The 9636-nt window shown below is 50.2% G+C and overlaps 1 non-coding gene across 1 annotated transcript; it reads right to left on the reverse strand.

Annotated features, from left to right (window-relative positions):
* Positions 1–2051: 2051 nt before the first annotated feature.
* Positions 2052–2124, reverse strand: TRNAA-AGC (transfer RNA alanine (anticodon AGC)). The gene has a single exon. It is a non-coding gene; the product is annotated as a tRNA-Ala (tRNA).
* Positions 2125–9636: the final 7512 nt, after the last annotated feature.

Genomic DNA, 9636 nt, shown 5'->3' on the forward strand with positions numbered 1-9636 from the left:
GCCCCAGTAAAATGGGTCTTTCCAGACGTGTTCATCAACCGCCGCACTGCATTGACCGGCAGAAAAAGTGCGGCCAGGGGAATTTTTCACCCAGCCCTGCTTTTCTGCTGCACCTTTTGCCTCGGTGCTGCCTGCCGGGCTGCAGAGGGCGATGCTGCACCGGTTTGGTCAGACTGACGTAGGTCCGCCCTCTGTTCCGTCATCCCGAGCCTGCCCGTGGCCACCGAGACGTCGCAGGGGTTGAGGGTTGAGATGAGGCCGAAGCTGGAGGGGAAAATGAGAGGACCAGACCATAGACACAAATGTATTTCGCAGTAGCGTCTCCTCATGACGGCTGCGTAGCAGCTGATGAAATAGGAGACTGCGATGGATTTCACTTTCCTGTTAAATCCTGCTGCGTAGGAAGACTTGAATCGCTTGCTGAAGCTTTGAAGACTGTTGTAGCGACAGCTGGTTATTTCATGAGTTTCTCTGGGACTCAGAAGCCTGAGAGTAAATCAGCTTTAAAAGGCAAGAATGAAATTTTCAGGCTAAAAAAACCCCAACAATCATACACTTACCTGTTTTTCAGACTTCGGTTTGCCATTTTCTGGAATGGACTGGTAAATGTCCACTGTCAGTGGAAACATCTCTCTCTAGTCTCCATGAGACTGCCCATGAGAATTCATGGATATTTGTGCCAAATAATCACTTTGAAAAGCCACTGCATCCTCTCTTCAATCCAGTTCTTCTTTGGGCTATTGGGAATTAATTGGGAATAGTCTTATTTAAACATCCATGCTGCCTATAAAGAAGGGCAGTGGGGTTAGAAGGGCTTCCAAAGACCTGCAGGAATTAAAAGAGTAAAACAGACAGGACTTGAGCCTGGGGTACAGCATGGCGATAGATGCGCAAAAAGACCATAGCTACGTAATGCTGCTCTGCAAATATCTCTGCACGTGAGATTTATTCAGACAAAAAGAGTTTCCCCAGGTTTATCCTTTTTCAAAGGAGAGCCAGTAATATTAAGGCTTCTTACTCTTTCTGAAGATGTGGTTTGATGGAAGGTTTGGTCAGTTTGGAAGGCACGCACTGATGTTTTCCATTGTGCCCCAGGTCCTGCTTGGGGATATGATGAATGTGCTAGGAAGTCCCCTGGGATTTAAGAGCGTAGGCTCCGAGCCAGGTCTTTTCCGTCATCAACCAGCCCAGAGTGCATGCTCTGCAGAGGGATGAGTCTACTCCAGGCCCACTGCAAAGGTCTGGGGATGGGATGTTTTGCAGTTTACTCAGGTGCAGGCTGGTGGCTGTGAGTAGCTTGAAAGCTGAATTCCACTCTTTGCCATTGAAACTTGTCAGAAAGGTCATTTCCTCACGCATGTAATGGGAGAAAGTGCGCAGAATTGTTTTTCACCTTCGGTTTCCAGTTCAGCTGGTAACTGGGATGGAAGTGCCAACTGAGTGCATTCCTAGGCAGTTGAGTTTTTTTCACGATACACTTTCGGTTTTTAAAATCCTCTTTCTTTTTCTTAATTATTCCTTGTGGCTTGTTACAGTAGAATAATATCAGAATGTGAAGAATTTGAATATTTGCCTGAGCTTTGCACCTGGATAATTTTGCTGAGCAAAATCTTTCCAGTTTTTTAACTAAATGGTATGTAGATCAATGCCCCCTTGAGATATTTTGATTCCTTCTCAAATTTAGTAAAGGCAAACGAACATTTTGGCTTTATCGAAGGCTCCCAGGAGAGAGGATCTCTGGGGCTTTCCGGCTCCTGGACGAGATGACCAGGTGAGGGCTGGGGCTGGAGCTGCCGTGGGAAGCACCAAAGGGAGCGGGCGCTGCTCCCTGTTGCTGGTCCAGTTCAGTATTAAACGCGAAAGCACAAGGCCCTCTTGCAGGGCCCTGCTTGCCTTAACCGCAGGTTAAGAAAATGTATTTTTAGGAATTTTAAGGAAGCAAGTAAGAATTTAAGGACTTTTTAAGAAAAGAGCAAAGCGCATCCGTGGATCGTAAAACTGGAGTGCTGCGGCCTGCGCACCCAGGGGAGGGAAAGAAAAAAAAAAACATATGGAGAATGCGGGCATCGATCCCGCTACCTCTCGCATGCTAAGCGAGCGCTCTACCATTTGAGCTAATTCCCCGCCCGACTACGCACCTCTGCCCGCGCACTTCTATTCTCTTCTCGCGAGACGCCGTGCGGCGCGGGCAGTTCCACCTCCTGTTCGGGACTCTCACTGCGCCTGCGCGGGAGCGCGGCGGCTGGGGCTTGGCGGCGGCGCGCGGCGGTCCGGGCTGGGCGCGCGCCGGAGGATGCGCGGCGGGGCCGGGAGCTCGCGCCCGCCCGCGCGGCGCCCCGCGGTAAGGGCTGCGGGGGGCTCGGAGCGGGCTGCGCGGCGGGGCGGGAGGACGGGACGGGACGGGACGGGACGGGAGAGGAGAAGAGAAGAGAAGGCTTGAGGTCCACGGGCGTGCGCGGCGGGGTCCGCCCGGGGACACGGCGGCGTGCGGAGCCTCAGGGGAGCGTGCGTGGGGAAGCGACGGGCGCGGGGGGGGGAAGGGGTTGCCAAGGGCATGTGTCTGGGGCCATCCGGGGTGGTTGCAGAGGTCTGTAAGCGTGCAGGCGTCGGGGGGTGTGGTGTGCAGAGAGCTGTGTGCCCGGGGCACTGCGGGGGTGCAAAAGGCTGTGTGCCCAGGGACCGGGGGGGGGGGGGCTTGCAAAGACCTGCGTGCCCGGGAGCATCTAGGGGTTTGCAGAGAGGTGTGTATCTGGGGCAACCCGAATGGGAAAGCATGAGATGCGGGGGGGGGTGTCTCCAAAGGGCTGCACGAATGGGGGCCTCGAGAAGGCTGCAAAGGGCTTGGTGTGCACGGGAAAGCGTTTTGCGGGGTAAAGGACTACGAAGGGCTGTGTGCTCGGAGGGGGCTCCGTGGAGATTCAGAGCATGGAGCTGGGCACCCAGCAGGGACGCTGCCAGGGGGCTGGGGTGGTCCTTTGAGTCGTGATGGGGCTGCATTGAGATCAAAACAGAACAAAACAAAAAAAACCCCAAATACTGGGATTTTTTCCCTCTTACCGGGTGAAACAGTGCAGGAGCTGCCTGTAATCACCTCTATTGCTATTAGGGGAGACTTTGCCTTCCTGGTGGCCAAGTGTTCTCCGTGGGGGGACAGGGTGGTGAGCCTTCGCCTGCCCTCCCCAGCCCTGCTGTTCTCTGGAGATGTGCAGAGTGGCACAGGTGTGGCCTGGGTGCCCCGTGGGCAGCTGGGGGAGCCCCCAAAATATCTGCCGCCTGGGACATAGCTGGCAGCACTGGTGGGACTGCCAGGTTTGGTCCCTGGGGGTGGCAGGGGCAGTTGGAGATGCGACAGCTCAAGTTCCTGAGTCAGTGAACCCACTACTTGCAGTTGGTTCCCCCTGCCTTGCCTTGCGATACCTCCTTTAAAAACAGCACCCAAAAAAGTGAAATCGAGCACCATGGTGAATCATGATGTCTTTTCCCTCAAGAAATGGTTCCGTTTGCTCTTGTGCTCCTACTGAAGTAGAGTTAAGGGCAGCATCTTCCTGCTGGACGAGGAAGGAGATGCTGTGTCTGGAGCAGGGGTCTTGGGGTGCCTGTCAGAATGGGGGATCAGGGCATGTGCTGGAGCCTAATGGGGGGACTGCGTCAGCCGGCTGGGATTTGGTGCCCTGTTTTTGGTGGGAAAAGGGATGCGCTTGATCAGGGCATGTGTAGCAAAGCAGGTGAGAGTATTGGGACCTTTCTCTGCCAGCGCCATGCTGAGGAAGAGGAGACTATTTGTGAACTTGACACCTTAACTTAAAGCTGTGTTCAGCAGCGGCGATATCTGGGGTTTGGTTAAAAACCTGTCGTTCTAGGTTTTTGCCTTGTGCTCAGGCACTTTTCTTCCCCCTGATGTTCTTGAGTAAGAAAAGGCAAAACCGAACAGCAGTGGAGGCCAGTGCAAAACGCTTTCTAAAGCAAAATGATTGCAAAATTGCTTCTGTGCTATAACCACAGTGGTGGCTGCTTAACACCTTGCTGTTGGGAGAGCAGCAAAGTCCTGGGCTGAGCTGGCAGGGCTGCAGGCAGTGATGCCTGTCCCCAGGCTATTGCAATGCACTGAACAGCGGGGAAGTTGGAGAGAGCAATGGGACCTGCTGTGGCTTTTGCTCCATCAAGCTCCCGGGTGCTTTAGGCCGTTTGCTTTCCTGCAGTTCTTTTGTTCTTTTACCTGGGCCGTGTTCAAGCTGTTGTTCTGTTGGATTCAAAACTACTCTCTGCTTAGTTTTACACCCTTCTTAAGAGATCCACCTTAGTTCTTCCTCTGATGTGCAAGTTACTTTTTTCCTTGGATGCATTTGCTGAGCTAGCCTCCTCCGGACTGTGAATTTCTGATAAAATACTCCTATATATCAACAGCTTTACAATTGAAAAATAGATTTTAAAATTTATTTATTTCCTTTCCTTGACAGGTTCCAGTCTGTGAATAGGCTCTGCCTCTTGCAGAGTTTGCTTAAAAGCTTCTCCAAATGATACTTTATCGAAACTACTTGACATTTTAAATTTACTCCTGTTTTGTCCTTTTTAATGTACTAGTATGTTGCATCTTACTTTAAAGGGCCCGTGAGGCGTGATCTCAGCTCTTTGGAAACTGTCCTGCCTTTCGTCCTTTCATTTATGGTTTTCACAGTTGTGAGCTTCTTTTTTTTTTTTTCAGCAGAGGGAAGATTGGCCAACAAACATGTTCTAAAAGACATGTTTATCTTTAAAAAAAAAACCCAAAACCCAACAGTGACCAAACAAGCAGGCAGCCGCACCCATCCAGCAGTATGATTTCTTATCTTGGAGCTCGACTCATAATTCTGATGGCTCCTTCCCTTTATCATTATTTTAAAAATAAAGTAATTTTCTTAGATAAACTATTCCCCTGGGTGCCAGGCTGAAGAGCATTGCACATGTGTAATTTTTTTTTCTGATATCCTCTATGTCTTTTACATCACCCTGAGCTGCGGGACCCTGTAATCTTACCCATAGGCTTCCTTTTTTTTTTTTTTTTCCCCCCTAATGTGCAGAAAATAGGGAGATGCTTGAGAGTATCTCCTGCTGGCAAATCTCTCCTTCGATGCAAGCGATAGCGTTTCACCAGCTCGGTTTTGCAAAACATCAAGTCGACTCTGTGGAGCTGGAAGAAACATTTCAGGCTGTGTTTTGCATAGATGCTCTCAGACGTGAGGTTTCACCGCCTGGGTGTTAACATGTGTTTTTCCTGTCACGGGCAGTCTGCCTCCCTCAATTGTTTATGTTGCTGAGAGCAACTGGCAGAGCAGATGCAGGGGCAGGGAGGAAGAGGACTGCCTTCAGCCTTGCCTCATCAGCCCCAGCCACGGTCCTCCTGCATTGCTTCTTGTGTGGTTTAATAACAGGCTTGTGCAGGATATTTTCTCATAAAAGTTCTTTTTTTCTTCTTTTTTTTTTTTTAGAAGTTAAATTGCTCTGAAGAGTGTGTTAAGATCAACTTTGAAACTCAAAGCCTGTGAGTCCTTCACAGTCACGCTGGAGTAATTTCTGCACTTTCCTCTCCTGCATTTTAATTACAGGAGAGAGTAGTTCAGCTCCCAAAGCTCAAGCTGTTGCATGGGCACATCTATACTCTGCAAATAAGCTTTCCTCTTGCTACCTGTTACTCACTGTGGCAGTGCTGTGCGCCTGGCTCTCCATGCCTGGGGGCAAACATCGTCAAGTGCTGGTGAATCTCTGTTTTCTCCTTGCAGCTCCCTCACTGCCAAGGACAGAGGAGTCTCTTTGCAGGTGACTGGGAAAAAACCCACCCAAACACTACAGCTGCTCTGTGCAGAGAACAGCCCCCAGAGATGCTGAATTCGCAGTGCTATCGGTGGAGCTTTGTGGTCAGGTTCCTGCATCCTCTTTAGCTTTTGGCAGCCTGCAGCACTCCTAGTTGTCCATTTTCCTGGGTAACGCGGGGGTGGTTTTAAGGGGCTGGTTCATGCCATGCTGCAAACCGCTCAGCATGGCAGTGCAATAGCTGCTGTGTGATGGAAGGCAGTTTTCTAGCATGTGCAAGATAATCTCTCATGCTGAGGTTAGCAATCTGGGATGGTTTGCTATAGTACGCCTCCCCGTTTTACGTAGCAGCAGGTATTCTGAAACAACTGTTCAGACTCGAGTGCTTGCTCCGTGACTTTCGAGGTGGATAGGTGCTCTCCTTAGCTGTGGGTTTGCTTTGACACCCTCAGCATCAGTGTTTGCAGAGGGACTGGTGCAGATTCGCCTCCGTAAGTGTCTGCTTGAGCACCAGCCGTGCTTCCTGGTTCGGCATCTTGCCGGGTTGCTCCTGCGCGTGCCATCCCCTCTGTGCTGCAGAAGAGCTAAATTGGAGTTGGAAGAAAACTGGCAAGAGGCCTGGGTGTTCCTAGAAAGATATTGATTGCCCTGGACAGTTCGGGTTTGTTTCTTTTGTTTCCCTGGCTCTCATCACGGGTCGAGCGTGTTAGGGCAGCAGCTCATTGGAGGATGGAGAAACAGTGCTGGCTTTGCGGGTTGAGGCTGGAGCAGTGCCATCCCAGCCCGCCTCTCTCGAGTGCTAAGTCTGAAGCAGCCTGCCTGGTAATTCCATTAATGGGAACCTAGTGCCGGAGAGATAAATGTAATTCCAGAGTAAAGCTGATGCTCGGACTCAAATGGAGAGGATTGCTGGCTCTCCCGGGCGCACTGCTGTGAATGATGTACCCCTGTGTTACCCACAGGACGATGTCTAAAGTCTAGATGTCAGCATAAAGACTGGACAGTGATAAAAAAAGTTGCTGCTAAATCTGCATGTGAAGAAATACGTAGCTCCGGAAGCTAGCTGTCTCTTTGCAATGGGTTGTACCAGAAGTAAAAGTTTCCTGCTTAACTCTTGACATGCAGGATGACACAGAGCTAAGCAGTCAGCCGATTCAGGAGACAGCTTGCATGGGATATAGCCAGAAAGAGCTCGCTGCGTATAATCAATGCAGAGCAAAAATGACACCCCATGTATGTCACACCAGAAAGTTTGCAAGCACATCAGAGCGAGCCACCACAATTGCAAGTAGCACAAGCTCCTCCGTGTTTTTGGGCGTTGTGGTCCATGCTTGAATTCAGAAATTACTGTCCTGGCCAACTGTTTTCCCAGTTCGAGTTCTCTTTCTGCAGACCACGTCTTCCTGTTTGCAGTTGTGTAATACCCTCGTGGCACCATCAAGCGAGTCTGTGTTGAAAAAGAATGGTTAATTGGGATATTTTTAGCTCTCCTTGTGGCTGGGATCCTGGAAATCAAACACGGGAGCCAGCACCATTCAGCTTTATGCCAGAGGAGCTTCCCTGTGCTGCCGGCGGCTGCCGAGCGGTGCTTCCGGCAGGATGGGTGTTCACAAGCGCTGATGAACTGTGGTGCTGTGGTACCCCAAAAATCAAGCACATGGAGTGCTTGCTCCCACTTTTGGAGCTCAGCACAGGATTTTCCTTGTGGGAAACTAATTGTTGTCAGTCTAAGGTGGGTAAAAAAAGGTCCGTGAATAGGAAGCGTGCACTGGGGTTGCTCAGGCCCCCTGCATTTCCCCCATCATGCCAGCTTTGCCCAAGTGTCCATCTATACAAATCTGATTCTACTTAGGGCTTGGGGCCCTGCTGGCATCCTGACAGCAGAATTAAAGCCGGCTTGCTCGGAAGTGCTTGTTTTTGGTGTATTCAGCAGCTTGCTGATCCCTCCTCTGCTGTGAGAGGTGTGGGGGAGATGTGCTTGTTCAGCAAAGTGGGGTGCTCGCTTTGTCAGTGACTAAGCAGCAGCTGAGACAGCCGTCCAAAGTCCGCAACCTGCTCACGCATCTCTTTACTTTAATTTGCAGAAGCTGCGCAGACATGCCTGGCTTCTTTACGCGCGTGCTTCGGGCCAGCTCGCTCGCCGGAAATCAGCGGGATCTCATTGAGACTCGCCACTTGGCGAGTTTTTAAATCTCCTGCCTCCCCTTCCCTTCAGTTCTGTCGCTAATTGGTGAAGGCCATGCTTTGCATGCCTTTCCCCGGCTATTAAAGCTGCAGCCTGCCAGGCGCGTGGAGGGGGTGCAGTGGAAACCCATCCGGCAGTTGCCTTGACCAAGCGTGTGAGAGCCACGTCTGCAGCTCACCGCCGTGGGGCAGGATGTTGGGGGGATGCAGGTATCAGTCTGAGCTAGTGCAATTGCTTTTTTTTTTTAAAGTTTCCTCCATTTGCGTCGTAGCTGACTACTCAAGTTTTAGTTTAGTTTAGTTAGAATTATAAAATTCTTGAGGGTTTCCTTTCCTGCATTCATAGCTCTGACATCTGATTTGGGCTTGAGCGGAGCAAAGTTGCACTGATAGCGAACTGTGTATCTTGTCAAACATTTCAATACAGTGTAGATGAGGAGTGAGCTGGTAAGAAAATGACCTGCATGTTTAGAAATTCAGTTTCTCGAAAACTGTTGGGTCTGTGGTGCCTTTTTTCTTACTGTTTCTCTCTTCCCTCCTCTGCACAGTTCCGTAAGTCGAAACGGAGGTTTGGTCGTGAGGGCATCGTTGTCTGAACGAAAGGGACTTATCAGGGAGGATGTAATATGTTCATTTCCTCTGGATGGTAATAAAGTAGGTCAGAAGTATTGGTGCTGATTACGATGCTAACCAGATAAAGTCACTGAAATTATTTCAAAGCATCACTATTTTCTTTGCTCCCTGACCTGCTGCTTGAGTTTCACAGGGAAACCTGTATCTAATCTGTGAAACATTGATTTGTTTGATGGCTCTTCTGGCCGAGGTGCACGGTTGAGCCACCTTCTCACTGCCTTGGTACAACAGTTTGGGTGGCCCAGTACTGAATTTGTTCTTTACTGAAGTATTTTTGAGCCACATCTGCGTCCGTATCAGGTTTGCTGCATAGCTGACCAGGCAACTGTACCAGCACAGCTATGGAGGAACGGCCTGAGCTGCTGTGGACTGACACCCATTGCACTGTTCACTAGGAGAAAGGACTGGTAGGACCATCGCTTGGCCTCCTGGAGACTCCAGGCCTATTTACTCTAGATGTCTAGGGGCTGAGCAGATAGAGCTTGATAACATTGTCCTTCTGTCTGTCTTGAGCTTATGGGTAAATTCCATGGCAGGCTGTGCAGGTCATGAACTGTGGATGCTGAACAGTGCTGGAGATAACCTTGAACAGTGTGACGTTTGGTGAGCAATGTTGCCTCAGTGCTGGGCTCTAACAAGACATCTGAAAAGCCACAAGCATCTGGACTTGGCGTTAATTGATGTTGCGGTATCAGGAAGTCAGCTTCTCTGGGTCTTCTCTGAATTTTTGAGGCTGGAGACCTTCTGACGCTGCATCTGCTCAACTTTGGGACAGTCATGATGATTGTTTGAGGGGTGACTTGATGGCTGTGCTTTGATACCTCTGTGTGGTGAAGAGGTCTGGCTGGAGGCTGCTCATGGTCTCTCATATTGCCAGAGAAAGATGCCACAAGAAACAGCAAGTGGAATTTGAAGTTGAATTAGGAGTAGGAAGTGGCAGGAGGAGGATATGTAGCTAAGAAAACCAATGAGCTTCAGAAGACCTTTACCATCGAAGGGGCTGAACTTGTTTCCAGCTGACATGTTTAAAAT

This window comes from Tauraco erythrolophus, chromosome 6 (genome assembly GCF_009769465.1).
Source record: "Tauraco erythrolophus isolate bTauEry1 chromosome 6, bTauEry1.pri, whole genome shotgun sequence".
Taxonomy (NCBI): Eukaryota; Metazoa; Chordata; class Aves; order Musophagiformes; family Musophagidae; genus Tauraco; species Tauraco erythrolophus.